Below are 15,722 nucleotides of genomic sequence, written 5' to 3' on the forward strand. Positions count from 1 at the left end.
GAAATAATAGAGAAAAGTCAGTCTTAAAAAAATTCTGTCCTGCACTGTGACACAGATATCTAAAATGTTGACATATTCATATTTCATTCAAAGATAAATTCTTCCTATTTTTTCATGGATGATTTACAAGTGACTCCGCTCCTCCCTCTATTTGTTGCAATTAAAATAAAATGTAAAATAAAATCACATCTTCATTATTCATATTGTAGCCAAAAGTATGCACTCTTCAATGAAAACATGAAAATGCCTCATGTCTTATGGACAAAATACTGCTCAAATATCCTAATGCACATCTTATAGGGGAAGAATTTAATCTATGTAAATCCACTTTGATTAATTTTTTATTTTATTTCAATTGACAGTGCTTTCATATATGATATTATAAGAGTAAGCAATGGCATTTAATTGAATCAAACAGCAATATGATGATAGTGAATTTAGTTATGCTTTTACTGTTAACACTGATGCAATGATTTATTCATTTTCATTCCACTTTTGTGTTTGAAAAAACATAAATTGGAGTTACACCTCTTCATAACTACCAGCTGGCACATATGTGATACTGGTAATGACATATACATATATAATCAGAAGAGATCATGAGAGTATATATCTTTTGTTCTGAATAAGAAACTTCCTGACTTTGTCTAGTGAAAACTATCACTCCTGTCAAGTGTATGTTCACCTCTTTCAAAAAGCTGTGTCAAAAATTTAGTGTCAAATGTGAGGAACTGTAATAAAATTGAGAACTGTAAAGGAAATCCAAGTCAAACTACAAAAAATTAGAGGTTATGATCAGAGACACTCACCGATGAGCGACATTACTGAAATAGAAATCACTGGTAAACACAGCCCAATCTTAGCACACCAGTTATATTAGCAGTTGATCTAAATAAAGAGCTAGGCATTCAAACAGAATCCCGTTTCATGAAAAAAAATGAAAATTTCCAAATTTATTTTTATTCTACACTGGCATGACTTAACAGATCTATTAAAATATCACTTGGAGACATTCCCTCTAGTGGCACTTGCCTTGCACTGGAAGGTATGCACAAGGTCCTTTGATGCCAACTTCAGGCACAGAACTATGTCACTCACATTTTGCAGTCCAGTGATTAAAACAATGGGTCATTCACTATTCATTTTTTATTTTTAATTTATTCTGTTGGACTTTTTAATTTATAAAAGAATAAAAAATAATGTTCTTGAGTAGTAAGGGGCACTGCAGCTTTTACACATCACATGCAACACCTTCAGGGCTTTGCATTGGTTTCTTAGACCAAATCCTGAAAAATCTTACAATAAGAGTAACCATATTTTTTCAGCAAAACACCATTATGGTGCTTTGTGTGTTATGACTGTTGATTTCCACCAGTAACTATAAACTGCTGCCACTGGTGCCAAGTTCAGTACAGAGAGATTAATGTTGGCAGCACATGAGCTTCTGAGCATTTTAAAATAAATTTGGCATCAGGCACTAAAAGGGTTCACCATCACTGATCTAGATTACATCCCTCTTTATCAGCAGATGAGTTTCAAAATTCCCATCTAAATAAATGCACCAAATTTATTTGTACTTTCTTCCACTAGATTTATGCATATAGGAAGAATTCCCTGAAATCATCTGCAAACTCACTGCATTTTTCATTCACTATCTCTAAAAAACTCATGTCTGCTGCTTTAGTGTGATGTAACTGTTGTTTATTATACTAATCTTAATTATCTCCATTTCAGCTTTTGCCTCCCACACTTGCTTGTTGCCATTGTATTCATGTCTGGTCTAAAACCAGGACCTAAGCTAGCTCAGGCCAGCAGCTGTCTTTTTAATATCAGGTTCAGACATAGTCTAGCACAAAGGAGCACTAGTTCCCGACTAGAACCTCAACATGCTGCACATGCAGCACTACAGATGTTAAATATCATAATAATGATTGCATCTTCCTTACGCTGTGATTATTAGCAAAGCTGTACAGCTTTCAAAGAGCCCTTGTTTTTACTTTTCACCAGCAGCTGAAGCAAAGAACACATTTCCATTACAAGATGAAGCTGTACAATCTCATCCAACAAATGATCTCACTCTGACCCTCACACTAACTTTGCTATTAAGCAAAAACAGGCACATTTTCAAATATTGATTCCAACTAATGTCTGATCCTAACAGGCATGATCTTATCGGGCCCCCACTATAATAGAAGGAGTGTCAGAGTTAAACAGAATAGGTTTAGATAAGATCACAATCTTCCTCAGCGTGATGTGATGCTATCGCTGAGCGAGTATAGTATTTGAAGTAATTATCATTAATAGATATTGGCAACAGGAAGAGTGGTCACTGCTAAGATCTAAACAAATTTGTGCATGATAATATAAAATAAGTTTTATCTGAAGGGTGGATAAAGATACGTTATGTGCCCTAAGAGACTTTGATGCCTTGATTTTTTTCTTTGAAATGATGGATATTCAATTAAGAGAGAAATATTGTGTAGCAACATTGTTAGTTTGTTCTGTACCTTCTGTTTTGTGGCAAACTGCCACTTTAGCCTTCCCTGCTGCTTTCCTGATGTCTATCTTGACCAGACATCCCACGTTGTGTTGCGCAGACAGACTCTGGTCTCAGGGTTTGCCTGAAGAGCCATGGCCACAGCTGATTTCATGGTGCCCTTCCTCGTTAGCAGAGTGCCAAGTAGCAAGGGGCTGTCTTGCAGGAGGTGAGAAGCAAAGGGTTATCTTCCTAGACTTTGAGCCCTATGGCTATTTTCTTATTTGAATTATTCTTTGCAGGAATACGGAGCATGGGACAGCCCCTCGGTGGGCTAGCCTAGAGGTCTCTAAGGTAAGAATGGGCTGTGGCAAAAGCCACAAGAGAGGTACAAGGTTGACAGACATCTGGCTTAGTTTGACTTTTGCCTCACCATTCCTTCTGATTGTGGCAGACTTTCTGCATTTTCAGAAAGAAGGTCCTGTAAAAGGCAACATCTGCTTTGATGTGGCAAATTCTCTGTGAAACACTTATGTCTTTCTCCCCTGAAGCTGTCAGCATGTAAGGCCAAAGCAGCACAGAATGAAAATAATAATTTATAGCCCTGGAAAAAAAGCTATCAACCTGGGAAAACTGAAACCACTATTGGTAGGAAAAGCAAAAAAAAAAAAAAGTCAGTTAATAGTGATGTGTGTGCTTTTTGCAATGAAATAGCACAAGCATAGCTAAACTTTCATGTACCAAAGCCATATAAAAATAATACACAAAAAAGGGTGCAAATCTGAAACCCCTTTAACTATTCATCATGAGTAGAAATAAGCAAGTATGCAACATGTAGAATTAAAAGAGCACACTCAGATTTCAAAGGACCAATGTTCTCTATGTCTATTGTGATAACAATATTGAACTCTAATATGTATTTTTCATCCTTAGAGCACTTACAGACATTAGCTAATTAAGACAACTTAAAAAATATTTCTAAATTAATAGGGTACTTGCCAAGATTACCCAAATACTGGTCTTATACACAAAAACACACATGCAGCTTTCCTACTTATCTTCATGTATTTGTCTTCTCAAATGTGTGATTAACTCCAGAGCACTGAAATCTTTTTGATAATCGCTGAAGATGAATGTATCAGGACAATCAGCAGCATAAGGAACACAGAATGCTGCCAGATGTTAACACACTAAAATAAAGCAGAACCATCCGTGTACTTGTATCTTGCCTAAAAATAATATACTCATTGACCTTAACCCTATCAAACCAGTCCCATTTTCAAGGTCAAATAAAATAACAAATATTTATCTTCTGTGGAGAGGTTTATATGCTGTACTTATAGTGTTCAGTGTCATGAAATGTTACACATACCCCAGCCTTACTGCTTTGAATGAAGGCTTGGGGTGCTCAGCGCCTCCCGCTGGTGCTCAGTGCTAGGCAAAATCAAGTCCCAAGTACATTATTAGTCACCGTTTAAAATTTGCAATCATCATGCATTCCCTTTCATTGCTTTGTATTTTTTCAAAGACTATACATGGCAACAGAAAAACACCTAGTTAAGAGAAAAAAAATACAGGCATATAAACTCTGATCTCTAACACATCCTTCATTTGGAAGAGATCTGCATATTTTGTATGTTTTCTTGAAAAAATCACTTCTACAATCTTTGTTATCCTAATAAATTTTTAAAGTGATAGTATCAATGCAGCATACTGCTGCAGTTCTCCAGAGAGGCTGAAGACCATACTGCAGCACACCATGGCAGTGAACACCGCCCTCTGAACCACATTATTCCCCATGCCTTTCAACTATCCCAAAACAAACCTTGCAAGTCTCCTGTTCAACACCAGAGCCAGAGAAACACAGAATACAATGAGAACATCATGGTTGTATTTCTAAAGAGTTCAGGACACCTCACAGCTATGGTAGTTATAGTGAACAAAGACTTAGATAGTTAAGTATCTTTGGTATGACTGACAAAGAAATGCTTATTAAAGGTCAGAAAGGCCATTTAGTCTATGTATGCCACTAGCCAGAGCAAGCGCAGTAGGTGCTACTACAAAGCCACTTAAGCCCTGCAACAAGTACTCACAATAGGCTTGGAAGAGGGAATGCAAGGAATGTTAAGGAGGCACAACCACACCAAGTGGTCTCACATTCGTGAGAGGTCAAGTTTCAAAAAATGGTTATTCTTCTGATTTTCTTCTGCTGAATGTGGTGGTGCAGAGGGGATTGTTTCCAAAATAAATCAGTGTGTGTGCAGTCATTTACTACACACAGGTACCTGTTATTGTTTCTGCATCCATTAAAGAGATTTACTAGCAGAGCAACAGTACCACAGAATGAGCTCCAAAGATGCTGGTGATGCCAAGAGGCCTCCTCAGAAATGTTTCCACATCCAACCCATGGTGTGTTCTCTGTTTTTGAGCCTGCCTAATCAGAGCTCTGGTACCTGATAGTGGATGACTGACTACAGAAATCAAGATTTAGCTTACTCCCTGAGGCATGCTGTACCGTCAGATCAAAGTGCACACATTTGGCATCCTGAAAATGCAATACCATTGCTCTCACATTGCAAATCTGTGACACAGAAACCTAGGACAATGATCCTTATAAATCAGATGGTATTTCTTAAAAAAGAGGTACAGAATACTTAGAAATAAAATTCTAAATAAAGCTGAAAATGCTTTGAAAAAGCTACACTGAGTCATTATTTGAGAGATTGAGAGTCAGTATTTAGAGAGTGTAATTCTAACTTTAGTTAGCAAGAAACTGGAGTGGGAAGGGAAAATATTTCGTCTTCACAGAGACGAAAATCCTGCAGGCAATTGGGAAGGGACATGCCAAAGAAATAGAGCAGCTTACTTCCTTATATCCCAGCACGCCCTTGTTATATTTCAGCTAGATTTTGAAACCAGTATCCTATACTGGTGTGACCAACTGTCTAGCTTCCTGTAACATCCCATCTGCCATTTTCTGCAAAAACTAGTGTCTCACTCTGTCCCTTTAAAGCCAATCTTGAAAGATTGTAGCTACTTGTAGGCGTCTCTGGGCAGCTGAACAAGAGAAGTTGGCTGCAGGCATTTCTCAGCACCAAGGTGCCAAAAGCCACAGGGTCATCTGCTCCATTTCCTTCCCCCACGCCACGACTCAGCTGTGCCTACACCAATTCTGTTGTCTTGGTCCAGCCTGTTCTTAAACACAGCAGTCACAGATATACTATAACCTCCTGAATCTCTTCCTGCCTTTCACTCTCATTACCATTAGGAAGCTTTTTCTCATATCTCACCTAAATCTCCCTTGCTGATATGTACACCTATGAATCCAGCAGGTTCACCTAATCCAATCCATCATACCCTTGCATGGACCATGATCCAGGTGGATCCAAAAAGCGTTGGAAAAGCTCCACCGCAGAAGTGTACAAGATTAAGATGGTATTTTGGCTTGGAGGAGGGGAGGTGAATTGACCAGAGTGGAAAGAGAAACAGCAGAAAGATAAAACAAGTGGATCCCAAAAGACAAGAATAATGAAATCTGGAATTTAACAAATATGTATAACAAGATCCAATACTTAATATAGTAAATGCAATTGCATCTGAGAGGAAGAAACACTATAAAAGCAAAGAGGTAAGACTACGACATTCTGTGAGGTCCACAGCAGAATTAAAAATGAGCAACAGCAGAACCAGGCCCGCTTCAACACAAGCAGAAAGGAAGAAACTAAGATATTTTGGACCTACTATTGTTTTCTGCTTTATTGCTCTCTTCCCTTTATGCTAATTTGTCCCAGTTTTCTTCCAAAAGTGAGGACAACAGCTTGCAGGAGGCGGAGAGAGGGAAGAATCCTTCCTCACCTCCCTAGCACCAAGGCACACCTCCCTCAGCTCCCCTAAACTTATCTTTAATGTCCTCACACATGGCAGGAGTTTCAGTTTCATCTCTTAAAAAAAAGTGGTCACTCATCCCCCAGATCAGAGGCTGTCATGTGGAAAAGAAAGCTTTAAAGGAAAAAAAGTACTTCGGGAAATGTGAACTGTTCATAATAAATACATACATAATAATAATTACTAATATAGATGAAGCTATTATTAAAGAAAATATCTTCAATGCTTTTTAGATATTAAATGTCAAAAAAGGGATAAAAAATACTTATCTGTGACAGAGAGAATTTTAAATTAGAAGACATTTTCCCAGAGTGAGAATAATCTACATAAACTATGATGGTACGTCAGAAGCTATGTAGTTTATTCTAAATGCATCAGCAGCATTCAGACTACTATCCTTCCCTTAGTGCACAGAAAGGACAGTATTTTGTCTACATAAACCTCAATTATTCCCTAAATATGTTAAAAGAGCTCTCTTTTTTTTAAGAAAAAACATCAAACTATATTTAATGTTTCACAATTTGTGAAACATTTTCTGAATATATTGACATATTTTCCCCTTCGCTCTAGTGTGTGGACTACCTGATAAAATGCATTAGTGAGAAGAAAGGGGTCTGGAGTATCTCTCTTATGAAGAGAGACTGTGGGAGCTGGGCCTGTTTAGTCTGCAGAAGAGAAGACTGAGAGGGGATCTCATTAATGCATACCATACATGTCAAAGGCAGGTGCCAGGAGGATGGTGCCAGACTCTTTTCAGTGGTGCCCAGTGACAGGATGAGGAGCAATGGCCATAAACTAAAACACAAGAAGTTTCACCTCAACATAATGAAGAACTGCTTTATGTTGAGCGTGGCAGAGCACTGGAACAGGCTGCTCAGGGAGGTTGTGGAATCTCCCTCTCTGGAGACATTCAAAACCTGCCTGGACATGTTTCTGTGTAACCTGCTCTAGGCCCTGCCTTGGCCAGATGACCTCCAGAGATCCCTTCCAACCCTAATGATTCTGTGATTCTGTGAAGTTTACTAATTTACTACTAAGTTATTTAAGATGGGAGATGAATATGAAACAGTATCAAATCTGATGAAGCTATGCATATGACTTATCATATGGTGGCCTGTGTAGCCACCACATGATTAGATTGATGAACTTGGTTCCCCTGGGTTGATAAATGAGGCCCAGGACATTTACAAACTTCATTCAGCACTAAAGATCTCAGGGCAAGCTCTGTATTGCCCATATTTTAATGGTGCAAAGTAGATCTGCTGCATCTGGAAAAGGACAAAATTTGCTACTGGCTATGTGATACTACAACATCATTAGAAAAGGAGCTATAGCTCAATGGAGAAGAAAGATCAGCAAAATGTTAATATTTCATATAAAACTGAAATACTGAAAAGTCAGTACTTCCTTCTGACAAGAATATGCTATTTTTATATACTCACACTTACATCATGTATAGATATAGGTACAAATACACGTACTTACTAATAATTTTTATATATGTATTCACACATACTGTACTATGATTATTATAAATATTGAGGGGATTTTCTATTTGAAACATTCAAAAACATACTTTCACAGAATTCAGTTAATTTGAAACAACTAGAAATACCTTTTCTTTCATATTTGAAAACTTACAGGCTACGTCTCTCACGCATATTCAGACAGAAAAGGGTATTTTGATCACTCCATCACAATATATGGAAGTGAGCAGCAAGCAGCCACTGTCTTCACTGAAACCACAGTCGATTCCTTAACTTGAAGTCATTTTTTCATTTAAAAGTAGACGATCATTTCAAATCTTGTTATAGTTACTTTGATAGGGTATCTTGATCTGCACTTTCATTAGAACAAACAAATTCTGACACCACCAAAATGTGAATTTTCTTTTCACACCAAAATTTTCTCTACAGCACACTTTATTCCAAACAACAGCCCACTATTGCTTCCACAAGTCTTACAGAAAGCATCCATTGATGTTTTCATAATCATATGTCATTTTTATACCCAGACAGTACATCTGCACAACATACAGAGTACAACACAAGTGCTACCACAGTTCCACAAGCAACAGCATCACAGCATTTTCCTCCACTACCAATCTACACTAAGGCTAACTACCCTTGGGCAGGCACAGCTTTATGTGTAATTGCCTCAAAGGAACCCAGGAGCACGAAGGACATTTTCTTTTCTAGTGGTCAAAGAGGGAACAAAAGCCTCCAGGTCTTTCAGTTCAGTGCCCATTGTAACTATCGAATTCTTGGCTTAACAACGTAAATGTCTTCGTAGACACACAGCTTTATGTTCTACAAAAATAATAGAGCTAGAATTTCCCATGCTTGTTCTATGAATGTGAAACAACTGAAAAAAAAAGCGTCAACATTTTAGAAACTGAATTTTATATCAGAGTAAGAAAAATGGCGTTGTTTAATATTTAGTGAAAGTTATTTCAAAACCTGCTGAATATTTAAATCTGACATTTTATATCTGCTTAGTCTGTAATAATACATTTCATAAATAAGAAGTGTCACTATAAGAAGTATGAATTTTAAAAGTTTCCTCAGAGGACAACATTAATGTTAAATTCTTCATCTTAAACGTGGGTGTGTAACTTGTGCCTGTTAGGTATTTCAGTCAGTGAACTACACAAATGACATCAATTACTCCTCTCGCCCAGAGTTTTTAAGCAAGACTACATCCCATCCTAAAAGTTGCATTATAAATTTAGAAAAATCTACAATAGCAAAATAAGCATTTGAGTCTTAAAGCCTATGGTAGAGAGAAGATTAGACTAGATGACCATAGTCTAGCAGCACAAAAGTATGTTGCTACTGCACAGTTTATTGCAGTGTTTTTCTCTAGACTGCTTAACAGTGCAATATGTGATCCAGTCCACATTGTCTTCCCACTGCTTTTCCCCACATCCTAAAATGGAAGAGCCTGGCACTTGCAGATGGTGTCTCCCTCTCCTTCTGCTGCCTGGGAGGCCCCAAAACAATTTTTCTTGCCCTTTTTCTGTTCCAGGCTCCTGACCCTGCCTCGCCTCTTCTGCCAGGCCATCCCCTTGGTCTGCTCTCAGCAGCTCCCTGGCAATGTGCCCCAGGGTACATTCCCACTTTGAAAAGGCCCCCCCTACTGAAATGAAGCTTGCTGAAATAGGCCAGATACTTTATTGAGTTTTCTCCCAGGGAACTGAGTGAGTTTAATGAGAATGACTGGTAACAGCTACTACTTAATTACAGTAGTATTAGGATAAAATCTTCTTTATAGAGATGCTGATAGCAGGCACCAAGAAACTTAATTATTTTAAAAAAAACCCTTTCAAAGTGACCAGTGGTAGTTTTACACAAATGTTGAAAATTCTGCTGTTTTCATAAACAGGTGTCAAAATGAACGATGGGTATGTGTAGTCTGAAAAAAAGGGCTGTGGCCAAGCAAAAGAGATCAACAACCAAAAGTGATTTTAGGTGAACATCCCCTATTGAAATAACACTACAGTCTGGAAATCACCTATTCAGAAATAAAGAAATGAAAAGGAAAACTGTAACTTCAATCCTGTCTTCCAGTGAACATTTGTGTTTTGTTTTGTTGTTTGTCTGTTTGTTGGTTTTGGTTTGTTTTTTTTTTTAAACATACCATATTTGTATGTCCCTTAAACATTGAATATCGTAAAATTAAGGCTATGGTAATAGTATGCAGTACTAATACCAGGGTACTAATAGCATTTAGACAGAGGTGCACCATCAGTGTGCTCTTTCTTCTTTCTTTCCGTTGACCCTGTTGCTTTACCACCTGTTTGTGTTCTGGAAACTACTTCCAGTAGTTCTGGAAACTACTTCTTTCTACTACTGGGAAAAAACCCACTTTCAGCTTTTTTCAAAACAGGGTGTTTATTTAGATTGTTACCGCATCTTGCTATCATATTTGCTACATGTCTTAAATTAACTCTGTTGTGTAAGTGTAAAGAAAGAAGCAGATTTTTTTTTTTTTTTAAGAGAAGAAGCATCTAAACTGCAATTATGCACAAAAGTTTCAAAAAAAGTTCTTCTGCTTTTTCCTTCTCTTCAACTACACATCTGTACAAATGCGAGTACACTTTATAAAAGGCAAGGCAATGTGAGGTGATGTGTCCTCCAAGACCATAGTGGATGGCCATGTGGATGTCCACATCATCTTGGCATATCTCCATTATTTTAATATTTCAGTTTCTGTGAAGTGGCCAACCCTGACACTTGCTGTGTGACACAATGTGCTGTCCAGAAGTGCTGTTACATTAATGCCTGCTTGTGTTTGGGACAGAAGGAAGTGTTTTCTTAAACTAGTTTTAAACATGAAGAGCCTGACAGCAACAGCACTGAAAATGAGAGAGAAATTCTTTTGTGGTCACCTGAGGTACTTAAAGGTATAAACCCAGTATAGCAAAGATTAGAATCAAGGTTCATTACTCAATACACTATTTTTGGTAATTAAATATCAAAATGGCTCTGTGCAAATAAGAGCCAAAATCCTCATTTGCAGGTAAATAATTAAAAACTGTCTTATCCCTTTCCGTGTTTGAACAAGACAGCCAGAGACTGCAGCCTGACTATAGGCAGACTACCAGCTGTCTCTCTGACCATACATCAACTCCAACCAAAGCGCCCAGAAAACCTCGCACTGCAACTCTGGAGATTAAAAGCTGCTGGATACTATAGATAGGAGGTTTTTGACGTGAAGTGACCAGCCACACATTAGTGAGTAACTTAACTGCATTTTCAACTTGGGCTCCTCAGCCCCTCAAACACTACTCAGTCAAACAGTTTCATGAGTATGTATCTTCCACAAGTGTCACTTCGGCGCTGAACCTCCCAGATCCCATTAAAGGGTCTCTGCTGTATCCCACTGCTCGCCTGGCCCAACCCTGCACACTTTCCTCCTGCAAATCCCCTTCACAGCCACATTGAATCCTCTTTACCTTATCAGACTGATGCAGACCTGCCCCGCACACTCCTCCCTGCAACAAGAGAGCGAGAACAGGGGGCAGGATCCAGCTGATCATTGTTTTCCTTCACAAACCCTGCCATGGGCACAGATTAACGCCAAAATTAGATGATGGTAGCCAAGGGAAAAGGCCTTTCAGAATGCCCACACATGACGACCAGAGCGACAGCATGAGTTACTGCTCGACATCCATCGTGGGCTACACGGTTCTGTGCTGCTTTTGTTTCCAAGGGCCTCATTCCCACCAAGTTGTCCCCTCAAACAGGGCAAGTATTTACAGCCGGGAAAAGGCAAGCAAATGGCTTTATCTTGTACAGACTCCTAGTGCCTCAAATTTACAGCTGCTTACACACAGCAGCTACTCTTTCAGTGGTTTTCATGACCAGCCTACAAGGGTCTTCTGCTCTTCGTACCTGCCTGTTCAAATTAAACTTGACATTTGTGCAAATCCACTTTCCTGTTAAAGATAGGCACCACAAGCTAAGAGTTTCATGTTTAGAAATTTATCCCTGTCTACCCGTAGGTACCCATAAACTACTGAATTTTCTGTGATGCAGCAAGGTGCAAAGTTGGAGCCTTCCTGGTAAAACTAGTGATTAAATTGTGTCACCTTCCTTGTAGAGCTGAGTTCTCACTAACTGTAGATAGAACGCAGTATTCTGCAAAACTCTTCATATGGCTGTTTGTCAAAACTGCAAGATTATATTAAATTTTAGAGAGATCTGGAAACATGTAGGTGATCTCTTTTTACTGTAAAATAAGACAACAAGCTCCTATTTTAGAAGTACATTTTCAAGGTCTGAAAAGATAGTACTCTTCATTTCATTTTCTTGGGACTATCAACTATTATGGAACAGTTAAGTGGAAGAAGTGGAAGGAAATGAAAAGCAGTAACCTCTATGCCCAGTTGTGCACATGGTACAAACTATGCATGCAGCTGAGAGCAGGAGAATTTTGCCAGGTTGGCGAAATTACTGGAAGAGATCATTAAAAGTATCTAAATAGGAGATCTACCACTCTAAATATAATAAAAGTATCTAAATAGATAACTATAAATATTTAATAATGGTATCAAGAGTTTTTCAGATTGAAATAGTAATTGAATGCCTAGACAAGTTTTAAGATCCATGACTCACTCTTTTTTGTTAAAAACAGTGTTCTTAAGATTTCTGGTGGCTGCATGCAGATTGTTTCATCAACAGTAACAGTAATGTGATGGAGTGCATTATTTCATAAGGGGTTTTGATTGCCCTGTAATTCATGAGGTTTGGCTAACTTCTAGATGAGAAAAATTCAGATCTTTATTAGTCATTGATTTATTCCAAGTGTACCATTAAGAGTTTGACTATTCTGCAGTCCTAAAATGGACTTTGCTCTGCCACATCTCCTGACAGTGTTGCAGCACTGCTGCTGAAGTCAACAGCCACTATTTCTATTGCAATTGCGAACAGCACTTAAAATAATTTTTGTTCAAGGTACCCAACCTTCCACTACTCTGAGATGTATATTCTTAATGTACTTCAAGACAGAAACTTGAAAGATCTAAAAAGTATTTGACATCTGGCACAGTGACTCAATTAATTATCGTGCTGAATTAATTAGCTTGCACCGTCTCCTGAGCCAACAGCAGTGAGACTGTATTCAGCAACACAGCACTGCTTGAAAAAACAAGCACTTTAACAGGATACTACTTGTACAGGCTTATACAGTGCAGAGTACAAGGGTAGTAAGTAAGTTGTAACTGTTATAGCTGGAAAATGAGTCTTGTGTGGCAGTGTCCATTGCTAACACTAAACAGTAAATCAGGTAAGATACTTGTAGTCAGCCACAAACATAAAGAGACCCAGCTGCAGAAATTGTGATATTTACTCATCTGAAGTTCCCTGAATTTTGATTTCCTTTCCACTCTATACTAAAGATTCATGTTACAGCTCTTCTCCCAAAAAAATTCTTTGATGTCTGTAATAGGGCAATGTTTGAGGCTCTTGTTCAGATGTGAACTAAATATGCTGTCAGCCACCGATGTGAAAGTTTTATTGAATTCTAGGGAGGTGAGGCTTTATGCAAATGAGCTTTCCAAACCAGATATAAATAACTTAAGTAAACAAACATAACTGCCCTTATGAACAACAGAGAGCATGTATGCTAGTGAGAAAAGTAATCAAATGTGTCAAGCAAACAGAAATATAATAAATAAACCAGAATAATTTCAGGGAAAAAAAAATGATAAAAATACGTAGAGGCTGGCACTGGGTTTGTGTTGCTTGAAAAGTAAATTAAAGTTCTATCAAAAGGTTTATATTTCTTCACAAAGCATTTTAAAGTAACAAATGTAGGATTACAGGAAACATCTGATATTTGGGAAAAAGAAACAATACTTATGATCACAGAATAATTCAGGTTGGAAGGGACCTCTGGAGGTCATCCAGTCCAAACTCCTGCTCAAAGTAGGGCAAACTTCAAAGTCAGATCCAACTTCGAAGTTAACTCAGATTGCTCAAGATCATATGCAGTTCAGTTTTGACCGTCTCAAAGGATGGAGGAGCTCAGAGGACAAAACAATATTGCTGAGGACTACAATTCTGTTTACAAGAACTTTTTCAGACTTCCAAACGTATTTATACTAGCAGGCAAAACAAAAGTAAAATCTTTCAAGTGTCATGAAAACCAGACTTTATGGTTTTTAATTTGACAAGAAACAAATGACTATTTTTCCTGTTTCAGGAGAAAAAAGTCACGAATATTTTCATCCTACATCTCTCTGAACTAGGCTGAGAAAGTTATTCCATCCTATTACAATTGTGAGGCTAAAAAGTCAGCTCTGCTCACTGCTTGCTTACAAGTTTATTAAAACCGAAGTATCTTATCTAAATGTTTTTGTTACAGCAAAAGTGGTATTTGCCCAAATTTACAATGTAGTAACACATCTTAACATATGCCTGTGCTACCAAAGAGGAAGCAAGCTCCTGCTAGGACTGTGGTTGCTCTATGTCACCTTTAGAAAAGAAAAATTAAACAATATGATCAACTGCTGACTTGTTGCAAATTCATCCTAAGAATATCTGATTATAACTTTTTGTAGTGAAGGGTCAATCATCATTATCTCCTATACTCAAACTTCTTATCTTCAACTCTTATATACCCCAGCAAGTGGTACAAGTGGACAGGGCAATAAGGAAAACACAAAGCCAGCATTTTTCCTAAGGTATTACATGGACTGACTTTGAGCTACGCCAGGAGTAAGGTTTCTGTTGCATGAAATTTGATGAAAGTAGTAACAGTGGAATATTAGAAAATTATTTGAATTATAGGTAGTTGTCGCACATGACGTTTTCTGAAAAAAGAAGAACATTTTGAGAATGCTGATAGACATATGAAGAATAAAGAAGATAACAAAATAAAAATGAAATGGATGAAGAAAATGGAGAGAGCGAGCAAACCCTGTCCATTTTCCCCTTTCTAACAATAAGATGCTTTGAGTGTCGTGTACTTTTGAAAATCGATCCTTTATTCAGGTGCCTGAATGGGAAACATAATCTGAGTCGGCAATACTGAAACTCTAGGAAACTTAGACTGTTTCCGTGTCACTTTTTCGTAATGTCAGACTGTTTCCTGTCATTTTTTGGTAACGTCTTCTTAGCACCTTTTGATTAATAAATTATGCTAAACAGTCTACAAAATATCAAGATCTTAAGTGGCTACTATGTACTTGTAACATAATAATGCTTCACTACAATTTTAATATGCATATGTACAGAAAGCAACATGCATACTATCTAGCAAGCCCTTAGAAAGTGAACTCCGTTATATAGGCACAGCTTCTCCAGGAAGGAGTTAAAGACTATCAATTTTCCCCATTTTCTCCTATGTCCACATAACCTCTCTCTCACACTGTCCCAGATGGTACTTCAGCAACTCAGCATTTCTCACTCTCTTCAGGTCCTCTGAGGGCAACACAATACCCCCAACACTGGGAAGTCCAGCTTCTCCATTTACAGCACAGATATATGTACCCCAAACGTATGTGATACAGTTCTGTGAAACAGTTCCACAGGTCTTTATACTAATACATTCCTGCAAAGTCTGTAATAGCAAACAGTGATCCAGCTGAAGATAATGGTTCTTCAGAAGTATCCCACAGGGCAATGCGTTTTCCAAGATTGTCTAAACCCTTCTTCTAGATATATTAGTTGCCTTTTTTTTTTTTTTTCCCAATACGGGGTCACCTTTCCAGCTATTCTCAGAAAATTAGTCTGAACTATATACAAACAATGTTGAAGCTCAGACTTAAAACCAATACAAACGAAAATGAAATGAAGACCGAGGAATTACATGATTTTCAGTGCACTGAACTGAAATCAGCAAAGAATTATTTTGA

The 15,722-nt window shown here is 37.9% G+C and overlaps 1 protein-coding gene across 3 annotated transcripts in view; it reads right to left on the reverse strand.

Annotated features, from left to right (window-relative positions):
• ZFPM2 (zinc finger protein, FOG family member 2) overlaps positions 1-15,722 on the reverse strand; it is a 311,861-nt gene that overhangs the window by 142,839 nt on the left and 153,300 nt on the right. The window lies entirely within an intron of this gene.

Source organism: Strigops habroptila, chromosome 1 (assembly GCF_004027225.2).
Source record: "Strigops habroptila isolate Jane chromosome 1, bStrHab1.2.pri, whole genome shotgun sequence".
In the NCBI taxonomy this organism is placed as follows: domain Eukaryota; kingdom Metazoa; phylum Chordata; class Aves; order Psittaciformes; family Psittacidae; genus Strigops; species Strigops habroptila.